Raw genomic sequence first — 10,889 nt, 5'->3', positions numbered from 1 at the left:
AAAATTTGCATTTGATTTTTTTATAGGTTTAATTTTTCTCCTGAGAACGTATATCTTTCCCTATATTTACTTTTACCTCATAGAACGTAGTGATTAAAAAAAAAAATCTCACTGCCATGGAGTCTGTACCGACTCACAGCGACCCTCTACAACAGGGTAGCACTAGCCCTGTGGGTTTCCAAACAGTTGCTCTGTACGGGAGTAGAAAGCCCTATATTTCTCCCTTGGAGCAGCTGGTGGTTTGGAACTGCTGACCTTGTGGTTAGCAGCCCAAAGCGTAACCACTACACCACTTGTTTTCAAATCTTTGTTTGACCATTCCAGCATCTGGGTATCTTCCAGTTAGCATCGTTTGATCCTATCCTACCCCCAACCCCCGCCCACCCCCAAATGGTCCTATATTTCTAGCTCTTTGCATTGAGTAATTTTGGATTGTATGCTGTACCTTTAAAGCAGCGGTTCTCAACCTGTGGGTCGTGACCCCTTTGGGGGGGCGGGTCGAACAACCTTTTCACAGGGGTCGCCCAATTCATCACAGTAGCAAAATGGCAGTGATGAAGTAGCCACGAAAATAATTGTATGGTTGGGGGTCAATGCAATGAAAGTGTCGCGGCATGAGGAAGGTTGAGACCCGCTGTCTTAGAATATTGTCAGCCTCTGGGTTTTGTTAGACTCAAGGCCTGTAAGGTCAGCCCCAGCCCCCTGTGTTTACAAATGCCGTTTTCCAAGAACACGGACACAGAACCACCGGGGAATCCAGGAATGCCCTTCTCTGACTTGACTGGCTCCTCTGGGGATCCCTCCATCACTTCTGGCTGACAGGGGCTCCTTTCCCTAGGCCGTTCACCCCAATAACAGAGTTCTTGACATGTGGCTGCCTGTGCTTTTCCACCACTGAGGCCCACCCTTGGGGCAGGGACAGGAGAGGAAAAAAGAATCGCGAAGCTTCTTCCCCTCCACGTGTTCACACACTGACTTGCGGGGATCCTTTCCCTCCACCCTCGGGGAGATGGAGCTTCTCTGACATTTTGCTGTCTGGTGCTGCTAGGCAGCTCTGCCAAGGGGGCCACTCTGACCACAGCAGAGAGCGAAAAGAGGGGAAAGCATGGGCGCTTCCCTCATAGGGATTGCTTCTTCAAGCTCCCTCCCGCCGCCAACCCTCCTGCGTGTTGCTCCAGCCTCAAGCAGCTGTGGTCTGCTCAGACTTTTGTCAGGGGCAGGAAGAGCGAGCGAGCTCCATCATCCAGCACCAGAACTCCTCCAGCCACAAGCTACAATACAAAACCACACGTTACATGGAAACTCCACCTGCTTACATCCATGCATATCAATAGATAAGCATTCCACAAACAGTACTGTCGCATGTGTGATGGCCTCTATCTATTGTTTTCCATGAAAAAAAAAAAAACAACGCTGGCCAGGTCTCATTGCTGAGGGCTGAGCTGGGCGTGCTGCACACATTGTGGCCGGAATGGGAGAGGCAGGCTGGGGAAAGTAGACGGGAGCAGTAGCAAGTCCCCAATCAGGCTGGCCAGAGCTGATGGCGCCTGTGATAGCTGTGAACCGCTGCGTTTCCAGGCCAACCCTTTGCTGAGAACCTGCACCTCTGCCCCAGAGGTACTGAATCAGAATCTGCATTTGAACACGATTCTCCGCTGATTCCTGGGTGTGTGCCTGTGTACCTAAGACTCACCTGGGGATCTACAAGATCAAGGTTCTCCGTGTGAGAAATTCGCCCACTCCCGCCCCACAGGTGACTTGAGCTAGGGCTCTTTTGAATTTTATAGTCCAAAAAATAGCCGACTCAGAGGGAGATGATTCTATGTCACTCCAAGCCTAATGTTTACAGGAGGCACATGATACCATGTATTATTTGCAAAATAAACAACCCGAAGCAAACTGCTGCATCGGAAAGGAGAGGAAACCCAGGCAGTAATTACTGATGCCTGAGTCCCACTGCTGGCTCTCACTCTCTCCTCCCGCCACCCAAGAAAATCAGATGAGTGATAAATATTTGAACTAAATACTGATCCTTGGCAAGTTAAATGATTCAGATGCTTAAAGAAACTAACCCAAAGAGAATGAGGTGGTTGCCTACAATATTAATTTCAAGTACCTCTAAAACCACTCACCTTGATTACGGATTATAAATAACTCCAGAATAGGTAAACTTGATGGCTCATTATAAGTGCTTCCAAAATATAATAAACTTGATTAAAGAGCTCAGAAATGTCTTCCGACTCCGTACTTGAATTCCTCTGTGTACATGAAATAGCACTCACTACACAAGCTGTCCACAGCAGATGGTCCCTGTTTCCCTCCTCACCTAGTTTTCGGAAATATTTCCTTTCCAAAACCAGAAAAGTCATCTTACCCCGATTCCTCCAACACGGAGTTAGGTATTTTTGATGGTTGGGGAGGGATGACCAGACAGTGGCAGAAACCAACTATCCCTTTCCCCTTATCCCTTTTCTGCAAAGGGAAACAGGAGTTAAAAAAAAGGGCAGACCCTCCCCACCCACAACCACCATCACCCCCCTCCTACCTCTCTCTCCTTCCCTTCCTCCCTCCCTCCCTGGGAGTTCACCTCCCCCAAGTCAGCCTGAATCCTTTCAAGTCTCCTCACTGATCCTTGGCAAGTTAAAGGGTCTATGTACCCACTGGCCACCCCAAAGATGCCCGAATACAGCAATCTGTCAATGACATTGGCCTGTGTTCTCAAGATTAGAAAGCACATAGAGAGTAACAAGACCCTTTCTTCTCTGCTCATCTTTCAAAACCATAATGAAAAGGCCCCGTCTCACCCTACCGACCCTCACACACAGGGGCTGCATTTCCAAGCCTTTGACAGAGCTGAGCCTCCACCCTGGAGCAGCCCAGAGTGAGAGAACAAAAACATGCTTGGGGCCTGCAGATGCGTAATGAAAGAACAAAAAATGGAAGGGATTTCTATTTTACAACTTCCTCCATAAAGGAGGAAAATGTCATGTTTTCATTCCCTCTTTGGGAAGGAGGCACGGGGGTGGGGGGTTGCCATCGTGCAGGAGGTGGTCTATGGCAGTGGACACTCTATTCTTCCTCAATAGTAACGGTTCAAGATTGACTTGTGTGCCCCACAGAACTATGTCACTAATCCCAAGCCTATGCCTATGGTGCAGCGCTGGTGGCGCTGTCAGGGAAGCCCTGGACTGCTAACTGCAAGGTCAAAGTCACCAGCCACTATGTAAGGAAAATACGAGGCTGTTTGCTCTCATAAAGATTTACAGCCTCAGAAATTATATAGGGCACTATGAGTCGCAATCCACTGATTCATAGTGGGCTATGCCCACATTACAATTCCATAGCAAAGGGCGTGACTTAAATACATTTCTTCTGAGATATAAAAGAGCAGCGTAAGCAACTAAGCATGGAGAAGATAGATGCCATTTGATCACCAAATAATTTAGGAATTAAAAAGCAAAAACTAACCACCACTGCCATCTCCTAGCGGAAACTGAAAAAATTAGTAACCTCCCTCTTCCCAAGACAGAGAAAGTAGCTTTCCCCTGGATTTGAACTTCTAACCTCCTTTACTATTGTTGTTAGTAGCTGTTCAGCTGGTTTCAGTTCACAGGGATTCACAACAGAAGGAAACACCACGCAGTTCTGTACCATCTCCTATTGCTGTGTTTGAGCTCTCTGTTACAGCCACGTGTCATTCCTTCTTGTAGAAGGTCTTCCTCTCTTTCTGTGCCCCTCCAGTTTACCAAGCATACTGTCCTTTTCCGGGGACTGGCTTTTGCGACAGCGTGTTCAAAGTCTCACCATCTTCACCTCTAAGGAGCATTTGGCTGTACTTCTTCCGAGACAGATTTTTTTTTTTGTTGTTCCTTTGGCAGCTCAGTATTCTTCACCAGCACCATAATTCAAACGCTTCAATTCTTCTTCAGACTTATTCAGTGTGCAACTTTCACACGTGGATGAGGCGATCGCAAATGTCACAGCCTGGGTCAGGTGCACCTTAATCCTCAGAGTAACATTTTTGCTCTTGAACACTTGTGCAGCAGATGTATCCAAGGCAATGTATCATTTGATCTCTTGACTCCTGCTTCCATGAGCACTGGTTAGAGATCCGAGCAAGAGACGATCTTTGACAACTTCCATATTTCCTCTATTTCTTTTAAATTTTATTTTTAAATCCTCTTATTAGGGGCTCTTACCTCTCTCTCTCTCTCTCTCTCTAAATTATTGTATTGGGGGCTCATACAACTCATCACAATCCATACATATATGAATTGTGTAAGGCACATTTGTACATTCATTGCCCTCATCATTCTCAAAACATTTGCTCTCCACTTAAGCCCCTGGCATCAGCTTCTCATTTTCCCCCCTCCCTCCCCACTCTTCCCTCCCTCCTGAACCCTTGATAATTTATAAATTATTATTTTGTCACGTCTTACACTGTCGATATCTCCCTTCACCCACTTTTCTGTTATCACAATCCATACATTCCTCCAGTGTGTCAAGCACCTTTGCACATATGCTGCCATCATCATTTTCAAAGCATTCTCTTCCCTCTTGAGCCCCTGAGATCAGCTCCTCATTTTTCCGCCTCTGTCCCCCGCCCTCCCATATCTTACATCGTCCTCCATCGCCCCTCACACACTTTTCCATTATTCATCCCCCTGGGAGGCGGTTCTAGGTTGATCCTTGTGATCGATTCCCCCTTTTTCTCCCACTCTCCCCTAATCCTCCTAGTATCTCAACTATTCTTGTTGGCCCTGAGGGGTTTATTCCTCTGTTTATTATGATGTTACCGAATGCCTCAATCGTGAGGATTTTGGTTTACTTTCCAATGAATTGTAATCCATATTTAAAGCTCCAATAGACAATAGAATTTAAGCCAAATTTATTATGAGAAAAAGGACATTTTATGCACCAATTCTGATGATGGATGTAATAATTTAAAAAATGAATAAACATAAGACCTGAATAGTTTTTAAAAGACCTGAATAATATTAACCATTTGGACCTAACGGATGGCTAGAACACACTACTCAAGAGTACCACAGTGCACATTCTACTTCATTGGACACATGTCCAGTATAGACTATTTTAAGACACAAAGCAAATTTCAATAAGTTAAAAAATATTATAAAGCATCTAATCTGGCCATACTAGAATGAAGATAGAAATTAATAACAAGAAGAAAAAGGAAAGTTAAATAAATATATGGTAACTAAATAACACTACTAAAACTAAATTAAAAACAACAATAATAGTTTATCAAAGCCAACATTGACATTAAAAGATACTTAGAAACTTAAGAATATAGCTGAAGCAAAAATTATTAATTTTATGGAGTCTCAATTCTAGACTACACATCCCTTAGTACACTATGTGACAAAGTGGGAAGGACACTTAGGGGCTTGCTGAAGACAGTTCAATTGTAGAAAAGCACTTGTGGGATTCAGTTGTGAGTTGAGTTACCCATTTTTTGCACAAACTGTTGTTGTTTGGAAGAATGACTTCACAAACACACGATGGCTGTTTCAACTTCAACATTTGGCAGACATTTTCCCCAAGAAGTTGTGTCTGTCACTTCAGATAAACAACACAACAGAGTGCAAGTTTTTCTGTAGAAATTAGGATTGTGGAGAACACTCCCTTACTTCTCGTCAGATGTGGTGGGGGGTGACATTAACGAACGTGAACTTTTTTATATTGTGCAATGTCGTCTGCCAATATTGAGAATTAATGCATTTCTTGGGGAACCAACATCTTCTAAATGATGTTGCAAAATTATGCATGGCTAAAAATCCATCATAAGTACAAAAGAGTCCAGCAGATTTTTGTATAATAGGACAAAAAGTTTATTGATATGGTGTGAGTCTTCTTCTTAATTAATATTGAAGAAACTTACCATTTGTCCAGTTTAGATGTAAAATGTTTTTCTCCTTATCCCAAAATTGTTCTCTGAAGTTTTCTTAAAATCAAACAGCTTAACTAATAAAGACTGTGTGCCTGAACATAATGCTATTCTTTAAATCGTTTTATTGGGAGCTCTTATAGATATAACAATCCATAATTAAAATAGATCAAGCATAATTGTACAATTACTACTACAATTAGTTGCAAAACATTTTCTTAGTTCTTGAACTCTTTGGTATCAGTTCCCCTTTATCCCCTCCTTCCCCCACCCCTCCCCCTTATTGTTATTTAGTGTTACAATGTATATGTTATACAATATAGCCTTATGCTAACAGTAAGGAAACCTTATTGTTATTGTTGTATATTGTTACAACGTGATGGTATTTTAAGACTGATTTCTATAAGATCAAATTGACAGTAAGTATCTGAAAGACTAGATAGAAACCTAAGGAGCGCTGAGTTTGTTAATGAGAGAGGGTGAAATGGTTATACAACTCAGAGAATGTAATCAGTATCACTAAATCGTGTATGTAAAAACTACTAGTGTGTCAACTAACAGAGAGGTCTGCGGGGCCGGGCCCAACACCAGCGATGTCAATGTCGACTACTTCCCAGAGGAATGAACTACAGAAGACAGCACTGAAGATAGAGCTCAGGGAGAGTGGCGCGTCTGCCCAGACCACACGGAGCAAACTAAGAGGGAGAGAGAAAGTGGACAACACCCTGGCCCACCAAGCTTTGAGGCACAGAGGAGACTATAGGGCCAGCCCCACCACAAGACATGACGTCCCTCACTGACCCACAGTGCTGTAGGGGACGGCACTGGAGGCACAGTGCAGGAATTGTGTCCGGTCTGTCCCCCCCACCCACCTGGGCCAAAAACAAAGGGAGTGCAACAAAGCAACAAGGGAAGCAAAGCAACAAATTCCCCCAAGGAATCCGGAAAATAGACTTCAGACTCGGAGGGCAGGGCTTGGCACCTCATCAGACTCAATCAGAAAACATTCATAAAGGTCAGCAGGCAGACCTAGAACTATTTACTAGAACTATTTATAGCTCCCTCTTTTTCTTCTTCTTCTTTTTCATGTATATCTATATAAGACAGGCAAGATCAACAATCCTGAGGAGAAAACAATGGGACCCGTGGTTCCCAGCGGTCTGGGAGAGGGGCAGGTGGGGTAAGGGAGTGGGGAGCCAAAAAACCCAGGGACAAGGGAACAACAAGAGATCTAAAATCAATGATGAGGAGGGCATAGAATGCCTTGTGGGGTTTGATCAAGTGCAAGGTATCCAAGAGGAATTACTAAGAGCTAAATGAAGGTCCAACATGTTAGTGGGATAGGAGGAAAGTGAGAGGTCAATACTGAGACACTGAGCAGAGACAGGTTTGAGACACAGAATGTGAGTTTAAGAGCGGTTTTATTAGGCAGGGGAAGAGCTCCTGGGAGGGAAGGGAGAGCAGAGAAAGGAACAGGACCATCTTGGGCTCCTGGGAGGTTCTGAGACCTAGTGAGTTAGGTCAGGGAAACTGCAGCTTGTTGGTAGGACAGTGGGATATTTGTAGGATTTGGGTCAGGGAAATATGCAAATGAGGTGAAGAGAGCCTCTGGTGCTTGCTCCAGTAAGGAGAAGGGAGGCTTCCTGGTGCTGCAGCTGCAGCGGCTGTCTGAGTCCTTCACAGACCAGCTTCTTGGAAGGTGGGGGGAGAGGCTGCACACTCCAGCTCTGGCCTTGAGAGGTGGGGGGTGGGAGGGGCTGTGCGAACCCTGCCTGGAGAGATAAGCTCCTTGGACTGCTGGAGGCAGGGACTGCACAGTCCAGCAGCTCACCCGTCTTTCTGAGAGACTGGGGGAAGGGGCTCCATGGTCAGGACCCGGCCCAAACAGAAAGTAAAAGAAAATAGAGGGAAGAATTAGTAGGCAAAAGACATTTATAGAGGTATAAATTTAGACGTGTATATATGTAAATATATTAATATATAATGTTAGAGATATAGGTCTATGTATCTATATTTATATGCTAAGTATCAAGGTAGCAGACAGACATTGGGCATCTATTCAAGTTCTCTCTCAATGAAAGAACACTTTGCTCTAATAACCTGGCGTTCGGTGATGCTCACGTTCCCAACATGATCACTGAAGACAAAATAGGTGCATAGAAAGCTGATGGTGCCCGGCTATTAGAAGCTATAGCATCTGGGGTCTTAAAGGCTTGAAGCTAAACAAGTGGCCATCTAGCAGGGAAGATACAAAGGCCACATGGAAGAAGCACACCACCCTGAGTGATTATGGACATCCAGGACACATAAGCCCCTCAGGAACAATAGTAGGAGTAGCAAAACCATGAGGGTGGGGGAAGATGAGGGGAGATAGAGGGAACCAATCACAACGATCCATGTATCAGCACCCCCCTCCACCAGGGTTGGTGAACAACAGAAGCGTGACTAAAGGGAGACAGTGGATGGTGTAAGATATAAATATAATTATAATTTATCAAGGGGTCATGAGGGTGGAAGGGGGAGAGAGGGAAGGAGGGAGGGAGGGAGAGGGAAAAAGAGGAGCTGATACCAAGGGCTTAAGTAGAAAGCAAATGTTTTGAAAATGATAATGGCAACATATGTACAAATGTTTTTTATACAATTGATATATGGATTGAGCTGTAAGAGCCACCAATAAAATGATTTATATATTTAAAAGAAAAAACAAATACTGGTGTATGTTTACTATGTATGCTCTCAACAAAATAAAATCTTCCTTTCTCAAATATGTATATAAATAAAGAACATGGTTCTGAAATTGATTCTAGTGATGCATACCTCTTCTATATGATTGAACTGTTAAACTATTTTAAACTATTTAAAATACTTTTATTGATATATGTGAACTGTATGCCAATAAAATTATTAAAAAATAGAACATGGGTGGGAGGGCAAAGGAAACTGTACAGGATTGGTGGCAGATCAATACATCGCAGCTGTAGCTGGGACTACTGAAGCGGGAACAGACCATGATTGGGACACCTACATTCTGTTGACAGAAGAGCTTACAAGATTGATTGAGGGCCTTTAGATGAATTCAGTCAAGCCATGACTTATGACTAGATGATCCCAATATGGCAGTCTCTGTCACAGACACACCCAGGAAAGCCCCTAAGGCTGGTTAGTGGGGTGGAGTAATCCACCTTCTAATGCGCTCTACCTGAGGGCAAGACTGTTCACATTCTTGGTTAATGGTCAAGAGGAATTCGGTGGAGACATAATCTACTTTGGATCTCCAGGGATGGATTTTGTGCTTTCACTGACATCCATGGTGTTGTGGTTGTCAGGTGCCATCCAGTGGGTGCTGACCCATAGCAACCTTGTGCACAATAGAGAAAAACCTCACCCTGTGCTGTACCATCCTCACAATTGTTCCTATGCTTGAGTCCATTGTTGTAGCCATTGTATCGGTCCATCTCCTTGAGGTTGAAATTGTCAAGGATATTTGTCTTGCTTGGGTCCACAATCAATGCTCTTGTAAGTGGCAGTCATGAGATCAAAAGACACACTGACTGTGTTGGGTAAACCTGTTATCCATAGCCTTCTGCAAACCTGGTGCTTAGAATTTCAGCTCTAATACAATCACTATATAACAAAGACAACAACTAACAATCATTGAATACTTTGTGTACATACCAGGCATATCAATATTAAGGAGAATTAACCAAATTATTCCCCATAGCAATCCTATAAATTGGATGATAGTATTATCACCTTTTCTCATATTACATATTTTCTCATATTACAAATGGGGAAAGTGGGTTTGGAGAAGTAAGTAACTTGTGCAAGGTCTCATGTGTAGTAAGTGTTTGGGCCGGGTCTGGACCACGCAGCCCCTTCCCCCAGCCTCTCAGAAAGACGGGTGAGCTGCTGGACTGTGCAGTCCCTGCCTCCAGCAGTCCAAGGAGCTTATCTCTCCGGGCAGGGTTCGCACAGTCCCTCCCACCCCCCACCTCTCAAGGCCAGAGCTGGACTGTGCAGCCTCTCCCCCCACCATCCAAGAAGCTGGTCTGTGAAGGACTCAGACAGACCAGCTGCAGCACCAGGAAGCTTCCCTTCTCCTTTATCGGCACAAGCACCAGCAGCTCTGTTCGCCTCATTTGCATGTTTCCCTGACCCAAATCCTATAAATCCTTGGGTCTCGGAACCTTCCCAGGAGCTCAAGAAGGTCCTGTCCCTTTCTCTGCTCTCCCTTCCCTCCCGGGAGCTCGTTCCCTACCCTAATAAAGCCGCTCTTAATGTCACATTCTTTGTCTCAATCCTATCTTTGCTCAGTGTCTCTGTGTTGACCTCTCAGTGAGTAGCCCTGCTAAGATTTGAACCTAGGCAACCTGGCTTCAGAATAACTCATACTGTGTGTTAGTCCAGGTTGACAAAGAAACAAATTCATAGACTTTCATATGTGTATAAGAAAGAGCTTTATATAAAAGAGCAGTTGTATATTGAGAAAATAGCCCAGCCCAGTCCAGATCAAGTATAGCCTCACTGGCTGTGACCAGATCTAAGACCAATATTAGTTCATAAATTCCCTTTTAGACTCACATAGCCATGCAATGATGCTGAATACAGGAAGATCACAGGTCAGTGGGTAGAAAGTCTAGTGGACCCAGTGGCGGTGGAAGCATCTCAGCGTTGGTGTGGGTCTCCACGTGGCTCCTCCAGCTCTAGGGGTCTGGCTCCATCAGTGTGTCTCCATGTGGTTTGTCAACAGGACTGTGAAGCAGAGAGTTGGTGTGTTTTGCCTCCAGGGGAGGAAGACAGCAATTCCAAGAATCCCCAGGAGAAGGCCATGCCCATACAGAGGCATCATTGGTTATGACCTGATTGACAGGCTGGATCCCACCCTTTCGCTCAAGTTGACAGGAGTTTCTATAACTGCCATGGGTTGATATCTACAAGTCAGCAGTTCAAAACCACCAGTGGTTCCTCAAGAGACAGGCAG

The sequence above is a fragment of the Tenrec ecaudatus genome, chromosome 7, assembly GCF_050624435.1.
Source record: "Tenrec ecaudatus isolate mTenEca1 chromosome 7, mTenEca1.hap1, whole genome shotgun sequence".
In the NCBI taxonomy this organism is placed as follows: Eukaryota; Metazoa; Chordata; class Mammalia; order Afrosoricida; family Tenrecidae; genus Tenrec; species Tenrec ecaudatus.
This window is presented reverse-complemented; position numbering follows the sequence as displayed.